Below are 16,381 nucleotides of genomic sequence, written 5' to 3' on the forward strand. Positions count from 1 at the left end.
GGTACGGAAGAGTGTTTATGGGACTTGCGGGGAGTGGGGACCCAGAAAAGGGGAAATCATTTGCAATGTAAATAAAAATAAATAAATAAATAAAAGAAAAGGAAAGAAGTAGAATAACAATAAAAAAATAAAAAAATAAAAATAAAAATAAAAACAAAAGTAAAAAAAACATTACTAAACCAATTAAAATGGGAATTACAAACATTTTCTGATAAAATTGAAGATTTGCATGAGAAATACTTCATTAGTCTATGTCTTTTTATTGGGGAGTTGAGTCCATTGTTGTTAAGAGATATTAAGGAATAGTGATTGTTGATTCCTGTTATTTTTGATGCTATTTTTATGTTTGTGTGGGTATCTTCTTTTGTGTTTTTTGGAAGAAGATTACTTTCTTTTTCTAGGGTATAGTTGTATTGGTATTTTCCATCTATTATCCTTTGTAGGGCTGGATTTGTAGACAGATATTGTGTAAATTTGTTTATCATGGAATATTTTGGTTTCTCCACCTATGATGATTGAGAGTTTTTCTGTGTATAGTAGCCTCGGCTGACATTTGTATTCTCTTAGGGTCTGTATGAGATCTGCCCAGGATCTTCTAGCTTTCATCATCTCTGGTGAGAAGTCTGGTATGATTCTGATAGGTCCGCCTTTATAAGTTACTTGCCCTTTTTCCCTTACTGATTTTAATATTCTTCCTTTGTTTAGTGAATTTGGTGTTTTGATTATTGTGTGCTGGGAGGACTTTCTGTTCTGGTCCAGTCTGTTTGGAGTTCTGAAGGCTTCTAAAGCTAATCTCATGAAGATGCTAGAGGACTTTAAAGAGGAAATTAATAAATCCCTTACAGAAATACAGGAAAGTATAATGAAACAGGCAGAGGCCCTTAATGAATGAATATAATGAAATAGAGGAAAATACAATCAAACAGGTGAAGGAAATGAATAACACTGTTCAAAACCTGAAAACGGAAATAGAAGCAATAAAGAAAAAACAATCTGAGGTAATACTGGAGATGGAAAACCTAGGAAAGAGAACAAGAACTACAGACAGAAGCATCACCAACAGAATGCAAGTGGTGGAAGAGAGAATCTCAGGCATAGAAGATACATTACAAGAAGTTAATGTATCAGTCAAAGAAAATGCTAAAACTAAATGTTGCAAATACAAAATATCAAAGAAATTTGGGACACTATGAAATGACTAAAACTAAGAATAATAGGAATAGACAGCTTGGAGAGGACTGAACAAGTGTAAGCAGCTGAATGAGAACCAAGTACTGAGTTTGTGTGAGAAGGCTAAGGAAATTTTAACAAAGAATCAAATGTACAAGAGGTTCGTTGTCCTGTTTCCGTGTGGAGAAGTGCATGGCCAATTCCCTGACCTTATGGAACTCTTCAGAGTTGGTGGAAAATCACCAGATAAAAACTATCTATTCACAGGTGACTATGTAGACAGAGGATATTATTCTGTGGAGACTGTGACTCTTCTTGTAGCATTAACGGTGCGCTATCCAGAGTGCATCACAATAATTCGAGGAAATCATGAAAGCCAGCAGACCATTCAAGTATATGGCTTTTATGATGAGTGCCTAAGAAAGTATGGAGATGCCAATGTGTGGAAATACTTCACAGATCTCTTTGATTATCTTCCACTTACAGCTTTAGGAGATGGACAGATATTCTGCCTCCATGGTGGACTCTCTCCATCCATAGATACACTGATCACATAAGAGCCCTGGATAGCGTACAAGTTCCACATAAGGGCCCAATGTGTGATCTCTTTTGGTCAGATCCAGATGACCGCGGTGGCTGGGACATCTATCTCTCCACATGGTGACAATATTTGGACACATTTGGACAATATATTTCTGAAACATTTAACCATGCCAACGGTCTCACACTGCTTGTAATGGAAGGATATAATTGGTGCCATGATGGGAATGTGGTTATCATTTTTAGTGCACCCAATTACTGCTACCATTGTGGGAACCAGGCTGCTATCATGGAATTAGATGACACTTTAAAATATTCTTTTCTTCAGTTTGACCCAGCACCTTGTCATGGAGAGCCTCATGTGACTAGACTGCTTTCTATAAATTCCTCCCCAGGACCTTTATATGTGGAAGTATACCTGGCTTTTAATATACATACATACATACATACATACATACATACATACATACATACATATAAACAACAGTTATCTGTGTGTTTCTGTAACAAACTGTGATATGTCTTGACATTAAAACACATCATGGATCAAAACGTGTCATACTAATGATGAGAAGTTAGCACAATTTGAACTTTGGTACACTGTTGTAGATGATTCAGCCCAACAGACCGTCTGCTGTTCTGTAGTATCCATTTTTCTTGATTTGTTAAGCAAAAAGGGTCACTGACTGCTTCATCTCCTTTGTGCTTACTTGGAAATTTAGTTACAAGTTTACCTGGAATTATAGAGTTGGAGTTTTATTTTATTTTTTTATTTGATATAATTTATTTACATTTCAAATGATTTCCCCTTTTCTAGCCCCCCCCACTCCCCGAAAGTCCCATAAGCCCCCTTCTCTTCCCCTGTCCTCCCTCCCACCCCTTCCCACTTCCCCGTTCTGGTTTTGCCGAATACTGTTTCACTGAGTCTTTCCAGAACCAGGGGCCACTCCTCCTTTCTTCTTGTATCTCATTTGATGTGTGGATTATGTTTTGGGTATTCCAGTTTTCTAGGTTAATAACCACTTATTAGTGAGTGCATACCATGATTCACCTTTTGAGTCTGGGTTACCTCACTTAGTATGATGTTCTCTAGCTCCATCCATTTGCCTAAGAATTTCATGAATTCATTGTTTCTAATGGCTGAATAGTACTCCATTGTGTAGATATACCACATTTTTTGCATCCACTCTTCTGTTGAGGGATACCTGGGTTCTTTCCAGCATCTGGCAATTAAAAATAGGGCTGCTATGAACATAGTAGAGCATGTATCCTTATTACATGGTGGGGAATCCTCTGGATATATGCCCAGGAGTGGTATAGCAGGATCTTCTGGAAGTGAGGTGCCCAGTTTTCGGAGGAACCGCCAGACTGATTTCCAGAGTGGTTGTACCAATTTGCAACCCCACCAGCAGTGGAGGAGTGTTCCTCTTTCTCCACATCCTCTCCAACACCTGCTGTCTCCTGAATTTTTAATCTTAGCCATTCTGACTGGTGTAAGATGAGCAAGAATTGACAAATGGGACCTCATAAGGTTACAGAGTTTCTGTAAGGCAAAGGACACCATCAAGAGGACAGATCGGCAACCAACAAATTGGGAAAAGATCTTCACCAATCCTACATCAGATAGAGGGCTAATATCCAATATATATAAAGAACTCAAGAAGTTAGACTCCAGAAAACCGAACGACCCTATTAAAAAATGGGGTACAGAGTTAAACAAAGAATTCTCACCTGAAGAACTTCGGATGGCAGAGAAGCATCTTAAAAAATGCTCAACTTCATTAGTCATTAGGGAAATGGAGTTTTATTTTTAAGAATTCACAAGCTGACTTCTACTTAAATTCATAACTCTTTATGTTATTGAAATGTATGACAAACTGAAGAAGAGATTCTTGGGAGTACGTTGTCATAGCATTAAAGAGATTTCTTTTAAAGTTTCCTGAACTAAATTACTGTTGGATGTTGATCTGCATATTTCTGTATATTTGTCATGACAGTGCTTGCATACTATTTGGTGTACTGAACAAATAAAATTTCCAATTTAGAGAAAAAATGATAGGAATATAACAGGGAGAAGATTGCCAACTACAAGGCCCAGAAAATATTTTCAACAAAATCATAGAAGAAAATCTCCCCAACCTAAAGAAAGATATGCCTATATACATGTAAGAAGCTTACAGAATACCAAATAGATTGGACCAGAAAAGAAAATTTTCCAACTACATTACAATCAAAACACTAAATGTATAAAACAAAGAATATTAAAAGCTACAAGGGAAAAAGGTCAAGTAACATATAAAGGTAGGCATATTAGAATTACACCTGACTTCTCAACAGAGACTTTAAAACTCAGAAGGACCTGAACAGATGTCTTACAGACTATATGAGATCACAGATGTCAGCTAAGGCTGTTATACCTGCAAAATGTTCAATCACCATAGGTGGAAAAAAAACCACATTAGTCTATAACAAGACCAAATTTAAACAATGTCCATCCACAAATCCAGCCCTACAGAAGATACTGGAAGGAAAATAACAACCCAATGAGGCTGACTACACTCAAGAAAATGCAGAAAATAAACAACCCCAGCCAGCAAACCAAAGGAAGGAAAGCACACACACACACACACACACACACACACCACTCACCACCGACATTAAAATAACAGGAATTAACAATAGCTAGTCACTATTATTTCTCAACATCAGTGGATTCAAATCTCCAATAAAAAGACACAGGATAACAAGATGGATATGAAAACAGGATCCTTCATTTTGCTGAATACAAAAAACACACCTCAGAATAAAGGGCTGAGAAAAGTACACAATTCTACCAAACTTTCTTTTTTTTCATTTTTATTTTCTATATTCTTTGTTTACATTCCAAATGATTTCCCCTTTCCCCATTCCCCCTCCCTATGAGTCCCAAAAGCCCTCTTTCCTCTGACCGATCCCCAATCAACCCCCTCTCACTTCTCTGTCCTGGTAATCCCCTACATTGCTGCATCAAGCCTTTCCAGGACCAGGGCCCTCTCCTTCCTTCTTCTTGGGCATCATTTGATATATTAATTGTGTCTTGGGTATTCAGAGCTTCTGGGCTAATATCCACTTATCAGTGACTGCATTCCATGTGTATTCTTTTGTGATTGGGTTACCTCACTTAGGATGATATTTTCCAGTTTGAACCATTTGCCTAAGAATTTCATGAATTCATTGTTTTTAATTGCTGAGTATTATTCCATTGTGTGGATATACCACATTTTCTGTATCCATTCATCCATTTGAGGGACATCTGGGTAATTTCCAGCATCTGGCTATTATTAATAAGGCTGCTATGAACATAGTGGAGAATGTATCGTTATTGCATGCCAGGGAATCCTCTGGGTATATATGCCCAGGAGTGGTATAACAGGGTCCTCCAGAAGTGTTATGCCCAATTTTCTGAGGAACTACAAGACTGATTCCCAGAGTGGTTGTACCAGCTTGCAATCGCACCAGCAGTGGAGGAGTGTTCCTCTTTCTCCTCATCCTCTCCAACACCTTCTGTCTCCTGAGTTTTTAATCTTAGACATTCTGACTGGTGTGAGGTGAAATCTCAGGGTTGATTTGCATTTCCCTAATGACGAATGATGTCGAACATTTCTTAAGGTGCTTCTCAGCCATTCGAAGTTCTTCAGGTGAAAATTCTTTATTTAGCTCTGTACCCCAGTGTTTATTAGGGTTATTTGGCTCTCTGGAGTCTAACTTCTTGAGTTCTTTGTATATATTGGATAATAGCCCTCTGTCGGATGTAGGGTTGGTGAAGATCATTTCCCAATTTGTTGGTTGCAGTTTTGTCCTTTTGACAATGTCCTTTGCCTTACAGAAACATTGTAATTTTAAGAGGTCCCATTTGTCAATTCTTGATCTTAGACCATAAGATATTGGTGTTCTGTACAGGAAATTTTACCCTGTGCCTATTCAAGGCTCTTCCCCAGTTTCTTTACTATTAGTTTCAGTGTGTCAGGTTTTATGTGGAGGTCCTTGATCCTACTGGACTTGAGCTTAGTACAAGGAGATAAGAATGGATCAATTTGCATTCTTCTGCATGCTGACCTCCAGTTGAACCAGCACCATTTGTTGAAAAGGCTATCTTTTTTCCACTGGTTGGTTTTAGCTACTTTGTTGAAGATCAAGTGACCATAGGTGTGTGAGTTCATTACTGGATCTTTAAATCTATTCCATTGATCTGCCTGTCACTGTACCAATACCATGCAGTTTTTAACACTATTGCTCTGTAGTACTGCTTGAGGTCTGGGATACTGATTCCCCCAGAATTTCTTTTACTGTTGAGAATAGTTTTAGCTATCCTGGGTTTTTTGTTATTCCAGATGAATTTGAGAATTGCTCTTTCTAACACTATGAAGAAATGAATTGGGATTTTGATAGGGATTGCCTTGAATCTATATATTGCTTTTGGCAAGATGGCCATTTTTACTATACTAATCCTGCCAATTAACGAGCATAGAAGATTTTTCCATTTTCTGAGGTCTTCTTCAATTTCCTTCCTCAGAGACTAGAAGTTCTTGTCATACAGATCTTTCACGTGTTTGGTTAGAGTCACACCAAGAAACTTTATATTGTTTGTGGCTATTGTGAAGGGTGTCGTTTCCCTAACTTCTTTCTCAGCCTGCTTATCCTTTGAGTATAGGAAGGCTACTGATTTGCTTGAGTTGATTTCATAACCAGCCACTTTGCTCAAGTTGTTTATCAGATGTAGAAGTTCTCTGGTGGAGTTTGTTGGGTCACTTAAGTAGACTATCATATCATCTGCCAACAGTAATTATTTGACTTCTTCCTTTCTAATTTGTATTCATTTGACCTCCTTATGTTGTCTAATTGCTCTAGCTAGAAATTCAAGAACTACATTGAACAGATATGGAGAGAGGGGACAGCCTTGTCTACTCCCTGATTTCAGTGTGATTGCTTCAAGTTTCTCTCCATTTAGTTTGATGCTGGGAACTGGTTTGCTGTATATTGCTTTTACTATGTTTAGGTATGGGCCTTGAATTCCTGTTCTTCCCAAGACTTTTAGCATGAAAAGATGCTGAATTTTGTCAAATGCTTTTTCAGCATCTAATGAAATGACCATGTGTTTTTTTTTCTTTGAGTTTGTTTATGTAGTGGTTTGCATCGATGGATTTCTGTATATTGAAAACATCCCTGCATGCCTGGAATGAAGCCTACTTATTTGTGGTGAATGATCGTTTTGATGTGTCCTTGGATTCAGTTGGCAAGAATTTTATTGAGTATTTTTGCACCGATATCCATAAAGGAAATTGGTCTGAAGTTCTCTTTTTTGGTTGGATCCTTGTGTGGTTTTGGTATCAGCATAAATGTATCTCCATAAAACAAGTTGGATAGTGTTCCTTCTGTTTCTATTTTGTACAACAGTTTGAAGAGTATTGGTGTTAGTTCTTCTTTGAAGGTCTGATAGAATTTTGCACTAAAACCATCTGGTCCTGTGCTTTTTTTTGGTTGGGAGACTTTCTATGACTCCTACTATTTCTTTAAGGGTTATGGGATTGTTTAAATGATCTATTTGATGCTGATTTAATTTTGGTATTTGGTATCTGTCTAGGATATTGTTCATTTCCTCTAGATTTTCCAGGTGTGTTGAGTATAGGCTTTTGTAGTAGGATCTGATGATTTTTTGAATTTCCTCAGTTTCTGTTGTTATATCTGCCTTTTCATTTCTAATTTTGTTAATTTGGATATTGTCTCTCTGCCCTCTGATTAGTCTGGCTAAGGGTTAATCTATCTTGTTGATTTTCTCAAAGAACCAGCTCCTGGTTTTGTTGATTCTTTGTATAATTCTCTTTGTTTCTACTTGATTGATTTCAGCCCTGAGTTTGATGATTTCCTGTCTTCTACTCCTCTTGGGTGAATTAGCTTCTTCTTGTTCCAGGGCTTTCAGGTGTGTCATTAAGCTGTTAGTGTATGCTCTCTCCCATTTCTTTTTGGAGGTACTCAGGGCTGTGAGTTTTCCACTTAGTACTGCTTTCATTGTGTCCCATAAATTTGGGTATGTTGTGCCTTCATCTTCATTAAATTCTAAATAGTCTTCGATTTCTTTCTTTATTTCTTCCTTGTTCAGGCTCCATGTGTATGTGGGCTTTCTGTTGTTTTTGTTGCTATTGAAGACCATTCTTAATCCACAGTGATCTGATAGGAGGCATGGGATTAGTTAGATCTTCTTGTATTTGTTGTCTGTCTTGTGACCAATTGTAAGGTTGATTTTGGAGAAGGTACCATGAGGTGCTGAGAAAAAGGTATATTCTTTGTTATATTCTTTTTCTTTAGGATGAAATGGTGTATATATATATATATATATATATATATATATATATATATATATATATATTCCAATTGGTCCACAGCTTCAATTAGTTTCACTATGTCCCTGTTTAGTTTCTGTTTTCCTGATCGGTCCATTGAGGAAAGTAGAGTGTTGAAGTCACCCACAATTGTATTAAGTGCAATGTGTGCTTTGAGCTTTAGTAAAGTTTCTTTTATGAATGAGGATGCCCTTGCATTTGGAGCATAGATGTTCAGAATTGAGAGTTGTATTTGCGCCTTGTATTGGCATTTTCCACCTATTATCCTTTGTAGGGCTAGGTTTGTGGAAAGATATTATGTAAACTTGGTTTTATCATGGAATATCTTGGTTTCTTCAGCTATGGTGATTGAGAGTTTTGCTAGGTATAGTAGTCTTGGCTAGCATTTGTGTTCTCTTAGAGTCTGCATGAGATCTGCCCAGGATCTTCTAGCTTTCATGATCTCTGGTGAGAAGTCTGGTGTAATTCTGATAGGTCTTCCTTTATATGTTACTTGGCCTTTTTCTCTTACTGCCTTTAATATTCTTTCTTTGTTTCGTACATTTGGGGTTTTGATTATTATGTGACGGGAGGTATTTCTGTTCTGGTCCAGTCTGTTTGGAGTTCTGTAGGCTTCTTGTATGTTCATGGGCATCTCTTTCTTTAGGTTAGGGAAGTTTTCTTCCATAATTTTGTTGAAGATATTTGCTGGCCCTTCCATTTGTAAATCTTCACTCTCATCTATACCTATAACCCTTAGGTTTGGTCTTCTCATGGTGTCCTGGATTTCCTGGATGTTTTGGGTTACAAGTTTTTTGCATTTTGAATTTTCTTTGACTGTTGAGTCAATGCTTTCTATGGTATCATTGGCATCTGAGATTCTTTCTTCTATCTCTGGTATTATGTTGTTGATATTTGCATCTATGACCCCTGATTTCTTCCTAAGGTTTTGTATCTCCAAAGTTTTCTCCCTTTGTGAATTCTTAGTTGTTTCTACTTCTGTTTTTAAATCCTGGATAGCTTTGCTCAGTTCCTTCACTTATTTGTGTTTGCCTGTAATTCTTTGAGACATTTTTGTGTTTCTTCTTTCATGACTTCTGCCTGTTGACCCAAGTTCTCCTGTATTTTTAAAGTGATTTTTGCATTTACTCTTTATTGGCTTCTATCTGTTGACCCATATTCTCCTGAATTTCTTTAAATGATTTTTGTGTTTCCCTTGTAAGGGCTTCTACCTTTTGCTTCATTTTCTCCTGTATTTCTTTAAGAGATTTATTTATGTCCTTCTTCTGTTCCTCAAACAGCATCATGACCAGTGATTTTAAATCCAAATCTTGTTTTTCTGGTGTGTTGGGGTATCCAGGACTTACTGTTGTCAGAGAATTGGGTTCGGATGCTGCCATATTGCCTTGATTTCTGTTAGTAACTTTCCTACATTTGCCTTTTGCCATCTGGTTATCTCTGGCGTTAGTTGGTCCTGTTGTCACTGGCTGGTGCTTTAACCTCCTGTGAGCCGGTAAGGCTATTTCCGCACCACTGGATGACTGGTTTTCCCCTGGCACAGATTGCTGATGGGCTGCCCTACTCTTGGGTTCCATTGGAGCCCTGGTGTGCCTTGCCCCAAGCAATGTAATACTTGGCTTGTCTCTGTGTACCTAGTGTTGCCTGTCTGGTCCTCTTGGGAGCAAAGATGGCGAATGTTGCGGGGACCCGACCCTTTCCAAGTGCTGATCACTCTGCAGGGCAAATGTCCCAGAACAGTGCTGGCACACAGATGACCTGCAGAGCTGTCCATGCCTTGGGCACAGGCAGAAGCCTAGCGGGCTGTGTCCCAGGCGATGTTAAACTCAGAATATCTCTGTGTACCTGGTGTTACCTGACTGGTCTATCCAGGAGTGAAGATCTCTACCAGACTTTCAAAGAAGAGCTAATACCAATACTCCTCAAACTGTTTCACAAAATAGAAACAAAGGGAAGATTGCCAAACTGAGTCTATGAAGCCATAGTCATTCTGATACCTGAACCACACAAAGACTCAATAAATGGAACTTCAGACTGATCTTTCTTATAAATATTAATGCAAAAATGCTCAATGAAATACTTAGAAACCCAATCCAGGAATACATCAAAAACATCATCCATTATGCTCATGGATATACAGGATTAACATAGTGAAAATGGCCATCTTACCAAAAAATATAAAGATTCAATGCAATACCCATAAAAATTCTAGCACAGTGTTTTATAGACCTTGAAAGAGCAATCTCACAGTATCACCATTTTCAAATGAAATGATAGTATACATGATTGACCCCAAAAAATTCTCCTACAGAATTCCTATTACTGATAAACACCTTCAGCAAAGGGGCCAGATACAAAATTAACTAAAAAAAGATCGGTAGACTCCCTTTAAACACAGGAAAAATGGACTAAGAAAGAAATTAAGACAATACCCTTCACAATAGCCACAAATAATATAAAATATCTTGCTGTAACTCTGGTCAAGCAAGTCAATGACTTGTATAACAAAAACATCAAGTCTCTGAAGACACAAATTAAGGAGGATATCAGAAGATAGAAAGATTTCCCATGCTAATGGATGGGTAGGATTAACATAGTAGAAATGGTCATCTTACCGAATGCAATCTATAGATTTATGCAATTCCCGTCAAAATTCTAACATATTTCTTTATAGACCTTGAGAGAGCCATACTTAAATTCATATTGCAAAACAAAAACCCCATGATACATAATTTTTTAATTGTACAATTCCATACAGTAAAAGAACTTCTGTATTTTTATTAACTATTTGGAGCTATAACCATCCCTGATTTCTTTTTTTTTTTTTATTCTATATATGCTTTATTTACAATTTCAAGTGATTTTCCCTTTCCTGGATGCCCCCTCCCCCAAAGTCCCATAAGCCCTCTTCCCTCTCCCTGTTCCCCAATCCACCCTTTCCTGCTTCCCTGTCCTGGTATTCCTGACACCGCTGCACTGAGCTTTTCCAGGACCGGGGGCCACTCCTTCCTTCTTCTTGGGCACCATTTGATATGTGCATTGTGTCTTAGGTATTCCAAGCTTCTAGGCTAATATCCATTTAACAGTGAGCACATACCGTGAGTGTTCTTTTGAGACTGGGTTATCTCACTTAGGATGACCATCCCTGATTTCAAGCTGTACTATGGAGCAATGGTAATTAAAATGATATGGTATGGGCATAAAAATAGACAGGGTAATCAATGGAAAAGATCTGATCCAGAAATAACCTCATATACCTCTGGACATTTGACATTTGACAAAGAATCCAAAACCATACACTGGAAAAAAATCATTTTCAAGAAATGGTGCCAGTCTAACAGTAGATCTGCATGAAGAAGAAAGCAAATAGACTCATATCTATCACCCCACACAAAACTCAAATCCAAGTGGATCAAAGACCTCAACATAAAAGCAGATACACTAAATCTAATAGAAAAGAAAGTGGCCAACTGGCTTGAATACACTGGCACAGAAGACAACTTCCTAAACATAACACCAGTAGCTCAGGCACTAAAGTCAACAATTACTAGATTGGACCTCATGAAACTGAAAAGCTTCTGTAAGGATAAATACACCATCAATAGGACAAAATGGCAGCCTCCTGATTAGGAAAAGATCTTCACCAACCCTACATCTACCAGAAGACTATTATCCAAATATATTAAGAACTCAGAAAATTATACAGTTAAAAAAATAATCTAATTTTTAAATGGGGTACAGAATTAAACAGAATTCTCAATAGAGGAATCTCTAATGTCTGAGAACCACTTAAGAGGAGAATATGATCAGGTATTGGGTGGGGGCAGGACTGAAGCCCTTAGACTCAGCATAAAGAATGGAGACAGGCAACCTCAGGAGGTAGGAGGTGGCTGGGCAGTGGTGGTGCACACCTGTAATCCCAGCACTCTGGGAGGCAGAGGCAGGCAGATTTCTGAGTTAGAGGCTATCCTGGTCTACAGAGTGAGTTCCAGGACAGCCAGGGCAATACAGAGAAACTCTGTCTTGAAAAAACCAAATCCAAAACAACAACAACAACAAAAAAAGGAGGTAGGAGGTGGGGTGACCCTCTAGAAATGTACCAGAGACCTGGGAGTTGAGAGACTCTCAGGACTCAAAGGGAGAATGCCCTAAAGTGAGGAAAGGGTACTTGTAGAGTCTACCTCCAGTAGAAAGACAGGGCATCAAGTGGAAGGATGGGGTTGCTATCCCACAGTCAAAAAACTCTGACCCAGAATTGTTCCTGTCTGAAAGAATTGCAGGGACAAAAATGGAGATGAGCCTGAGGAAAAGGAGGTCCAGTGACAGGCCCAAATTGGGATGCACCTCAGGTGGAGGCCCCAAGGCCTGACATTAATACTGAAGCTATGGTGTGCTTACAAACAGGGACCTATCATAACTCCGAAAGGCCCAACGAGCAGCTGAAAGAGTCAGATGCAGAGATTTATACCCAACCAATAGACAGAATCTGGTGGTCCCTGTGGTTGAATTAGAGAAAAGCTGGAAGAAGTTGAGAAGGGTCACCATATAGGAGGACCAGCAGTCTCAACTAACTCGGATCCCTGAGATCTCTCACTGAGCCACCAACCAGGCAGCATTTACCAGCTGATATGAGGTCCCCAACACATACAGTAGATGACTGCCAGGTCTGGAATCAATCAGAGAAGATGTACTTAACCCACAAGAGACTTGGGGCCCCAGGGAGTGGGGAGGTCTGGTGGGTGGGGCCATCCTCTTGGAGATGGGGGCATGAGGTGTGGGACGTGGGACAGTCAGAAGGTAGACCAGGACAGGGATAAAGTCTGAACTGCAAAAAAAAAAAAAAAAAAAAAAATTAAAGAATACATTTTAAAAAATAAAGAAATGTTCTGAGGCATTATGGAATAGCTAAGATAAAAAAAAACTCAAGTGATAGCATGTAATGATGAGGTTGCTGAGCAGGGCGAACATTCCTCCATTGCTGGTGGTAGTGGAAACTTGTACAACCACTTTGGAAATCAATATGGTGGTTCCTCAGAAAATTGAGAATCTTTACCTCAAGACCAGTTATACCACTCCTAGGCATATACCCAAAAGATGCTCCACTATCCCACATGGACACTTGCTCAACTATGTTCATACCAGCTTTAGTTGTAATAGCCAGGAACTGGAAACAACCTAGATTTCCCTCAACTGAAGAATAGATTAGGAAAATGTGGTTCATTTACACAATGGACTACTATTCAGCTATTAAAAACCAAGAAATAATGACATTTGCAGCCAAATGGATGGAACTAGAAAATATCACTCTGAGTAAGGTAACCCAGACCCAGAAAGACAGGCATGTATGTACTCACTTATAAGTGGATATTTGCCATAAAGTACAGGATAACTATGCTACAATGCACAGACTCAAAGAAGTTAAGCGATAGGGAAAGCCAAAGCTAAGATGATTGAATTTCACTCAGAAAGGTATATTAAATAGACATTGGAGGTGGAAGGAGGAAGGGAACTGGATGGGAGAGCATGTGGGGAGGAGACCTGGGGTGGGAATCAGATGTGGGGAGAAGGATGGGGGAGTCAGTTGAGGGCTGGGAAAAAGAACGAAAATAGGGGCACATCTGTAGCATGAGATGGAAATGTGTGACAGGGGAAGCTTCAAGGAGTCTATGGCAGAGACCCTAGCTGAGACTCCCAGCAGTTGGGGATATGGAGACTGAAGTGGCCATTTTCTGTATCCAGGCAAGACTTCCAGGAGAGTGATAAGGACATCAACCCACTCATACACCTTCAACTCAAAATTTGTCCTGCCCACAAGATATATAGGGATGAAGTTGGAGCAGAAATTGAGGGATTGGCCAGTCAATGTCAGGCCCAATTTGACACCCATCCCATGGGAGAGAGCCAACCCCTAACACGACTAATGACACTCTGCTATGCTTTCAGACAGGACTAGCATAAGTGTCTTCTGAGAGGCTTCATTCAGCAACTGATGGAAACAAATGCAGAGACCCACAGCCAACCATCAGGTAGACTTTGGGGAGGCTTGTGGAAGAGTCAGGGGAAGGACTGCGGGAACCAGAGGGGTCAATGACACTACAAAAAGACCTACAGAGCCAACTAATCTAGGCCCATAGGGACTCACAGAGACTGAACCATCAACCAAAGAGCATGCATGGACTGGACCTAGGTCTCTCAGGACATATGTAGCATATGTGTAGCTTGGTCTTCATGTAGGACCCCTAACCATTAGAGCAGGGACTCTCTCTGATTCTGGTGCCTGCCTGTGGATCCCCTTTCCCTAGCTGGATTGCCTTGTCTGGTCTCAGTGGGATAGGATGAGTTTACTACTGCTGTTGTGCCTTGATGTGCCAGGGAGGGTTTATACTCATGGGAGGAGGGGTATGTCAGGGTGGGACAGGGAGGAGAGGAGGAATCTATAGTTGAGATATAAAGTGAATAAAGAAATTTAAAAAAAGACTCTAATCTCTGTTGAATTCATACCTGTATAAGGAGAACGGTTTAGATTCATTTTTTTGTATATGACTGTCTATTCTAACACCATTTACAGAGGAAGTTCCCCTTTTTCCATTGACTGTATTTTATACCAATCAATTTTGGCACTCTTTTTGTGGATCTACTCTCCTATCTATCCTGTTTCATAACTTTAGACAAATGTGTCTTAATAGTGCAGCTGTATAGAAAGTTCTAAATTAGGGTCAAGTGATTAATTAACTATTCTTTTGCAAAATATATTCAACTAACTTAGCAATTGACATTTTATAAATATTTTAGAGTCAAATTGTGTATATCAACAAAAGTTATACTTAAAGTCTGGCTGTAATTGCATTAAATGTGTACACTGGTGAGAACAAATATCTTTAGTATGTTGACTCTTTTAGCCCACTGTTACAGTTTGATATACACCACGAGCAAAAGTAAGTTAGGGTAGTCAGCTTACAGTTGTAGTCCATCACTGAAGAAAGTCAGGGCAGGAACTCAAGGTACACAGATTGAGGCAAAAACTGAAACAAGCAGCATAAAACACTATACACTGGCTTGTGCCCTATTCCTTGTGCAGCCACTTTCCCATAGCACTCAGGACCACATACCAGGGGTTGTACCATCCACAGTAGGCTGGGTCCTCCCATATTAATCATTAATCAAGAAAATGCCCCACAGTCCATCCTTATGAAGGCATTTTCTCTATTGAGCTTCCTTCCCTTTCTTATATGACTCTAGTTCATCTCAAGGTGACAAAAAACTAATCAGTATATCCATAAAGGCGTAGTGTGTTTCTCCACTTAAGCCTTCTTGATTTTTCACCTATATTTTGTAATTTTGACTTTACATGCAATTATGCATTTTGTTTTTTAAAGGTTTTCTATTTTATGAGCAATTTCATTCTTTTAAAAAAATTTTTTCTAATTATTCTTTGATAGTCTGTTGAATACAACTGATTTTTTTATGTTGATCTTGAGTCATGCAAACTTCATATACTTATTTATAGTGGTTTTATTTAAAAATTCTCTTGGACTTTTATACATAATCAACCATGTTTTCTATATATGTTCTATGACAATGAAATTTCAATTTATGCCTTTTTTTTTGGTTTTTTGGATTTGTTTTTTTTCGAGACAGGGTTTCTCTGTATAGCCCTGGCTGTCCTAGAACTCACTCTGTAGACCAGGCTGGCCTCAAACTCAGAAATCTACCTGCCTCTGCCTCCCAGAGTGCTGGGATTACAGGCTGTGCCACTACCGCCCGGCTCAATTTATGCCTTTTAATATTATGCTATAGGCAAGACTTGCAATGCTTTATCAAGTAAGAGTAGTTAGAGTCTTGTTCCAAGTCTTAATGTGAAAACATTTAGATTTTCATAACTGTGAGAATAATTGTAAAGTGTTTCTGCTTTTGTAGAATTTCATTTATGAGACGAGACTCATGTATTTTAGGCTGTCCTTGAACTTGCTGTATCGTAACTATTCCACCTATTCCTGATCTACTTGCTTCTACCTCCTGAATATTGGGCTTATAGGCATGTACCAGCACTCCTGGTTTAAACAGAGTTTTTTGGGTTTTGTTTTTTAAAAGATATTATCAGATTGAGAAGTTCCTTTCTTTAATGGACTTTCCTTCCTTTCTCCCCCTCGTCTTTTTTTCTTTTTAATCATGACTAGTTGCCTGTTCTAATTAGCTTCTGTGATTAGTTCTGATGTGACCACTCATATACTTAGTTTTGTTTGAATATGTTTTTCTGTTCTTTTGTGCTTTTCTTAGTTAGGATTACTATTGCTGTG

General features: G+C 38.7%; 1 protein-coding gene and 1 pseudogene across 9 annotated transcripts in view; one reads left to right on the forward strand and one right to left on the reverse strand.

The window, feature by feature from the left end:
- The window catches only part of F8 (coagulation factor VIII), a 201,958-nt gene that overhangs the window by 130,707 nt on the left and 54,870 nt on the right, over window positions 1-16,381 (reverse strand). The window lies entirely within an intron of this gene.
- On the forward strand, window positions 1,305-16,082 carry LOC127675450 (serine/threonine-protein phosphatase 2A catalytic subunit beta isoform-like; annotated as a pseudogene).

Source organism: Apodemus sylvaticus, chromosome X (assembly GCF_947179515.1).
Source record: "Apodemus sylvaticus chromosome X, mApoSyl1.1, whole genome shotgun sequence".
Taxonomy (NCBI): domain Eukaryota; kingdom Metazoa; phylum Chordata; class Mammalia; order Rodentia; family Muridae; genus Apodemus; species Apodemus sylvaticus.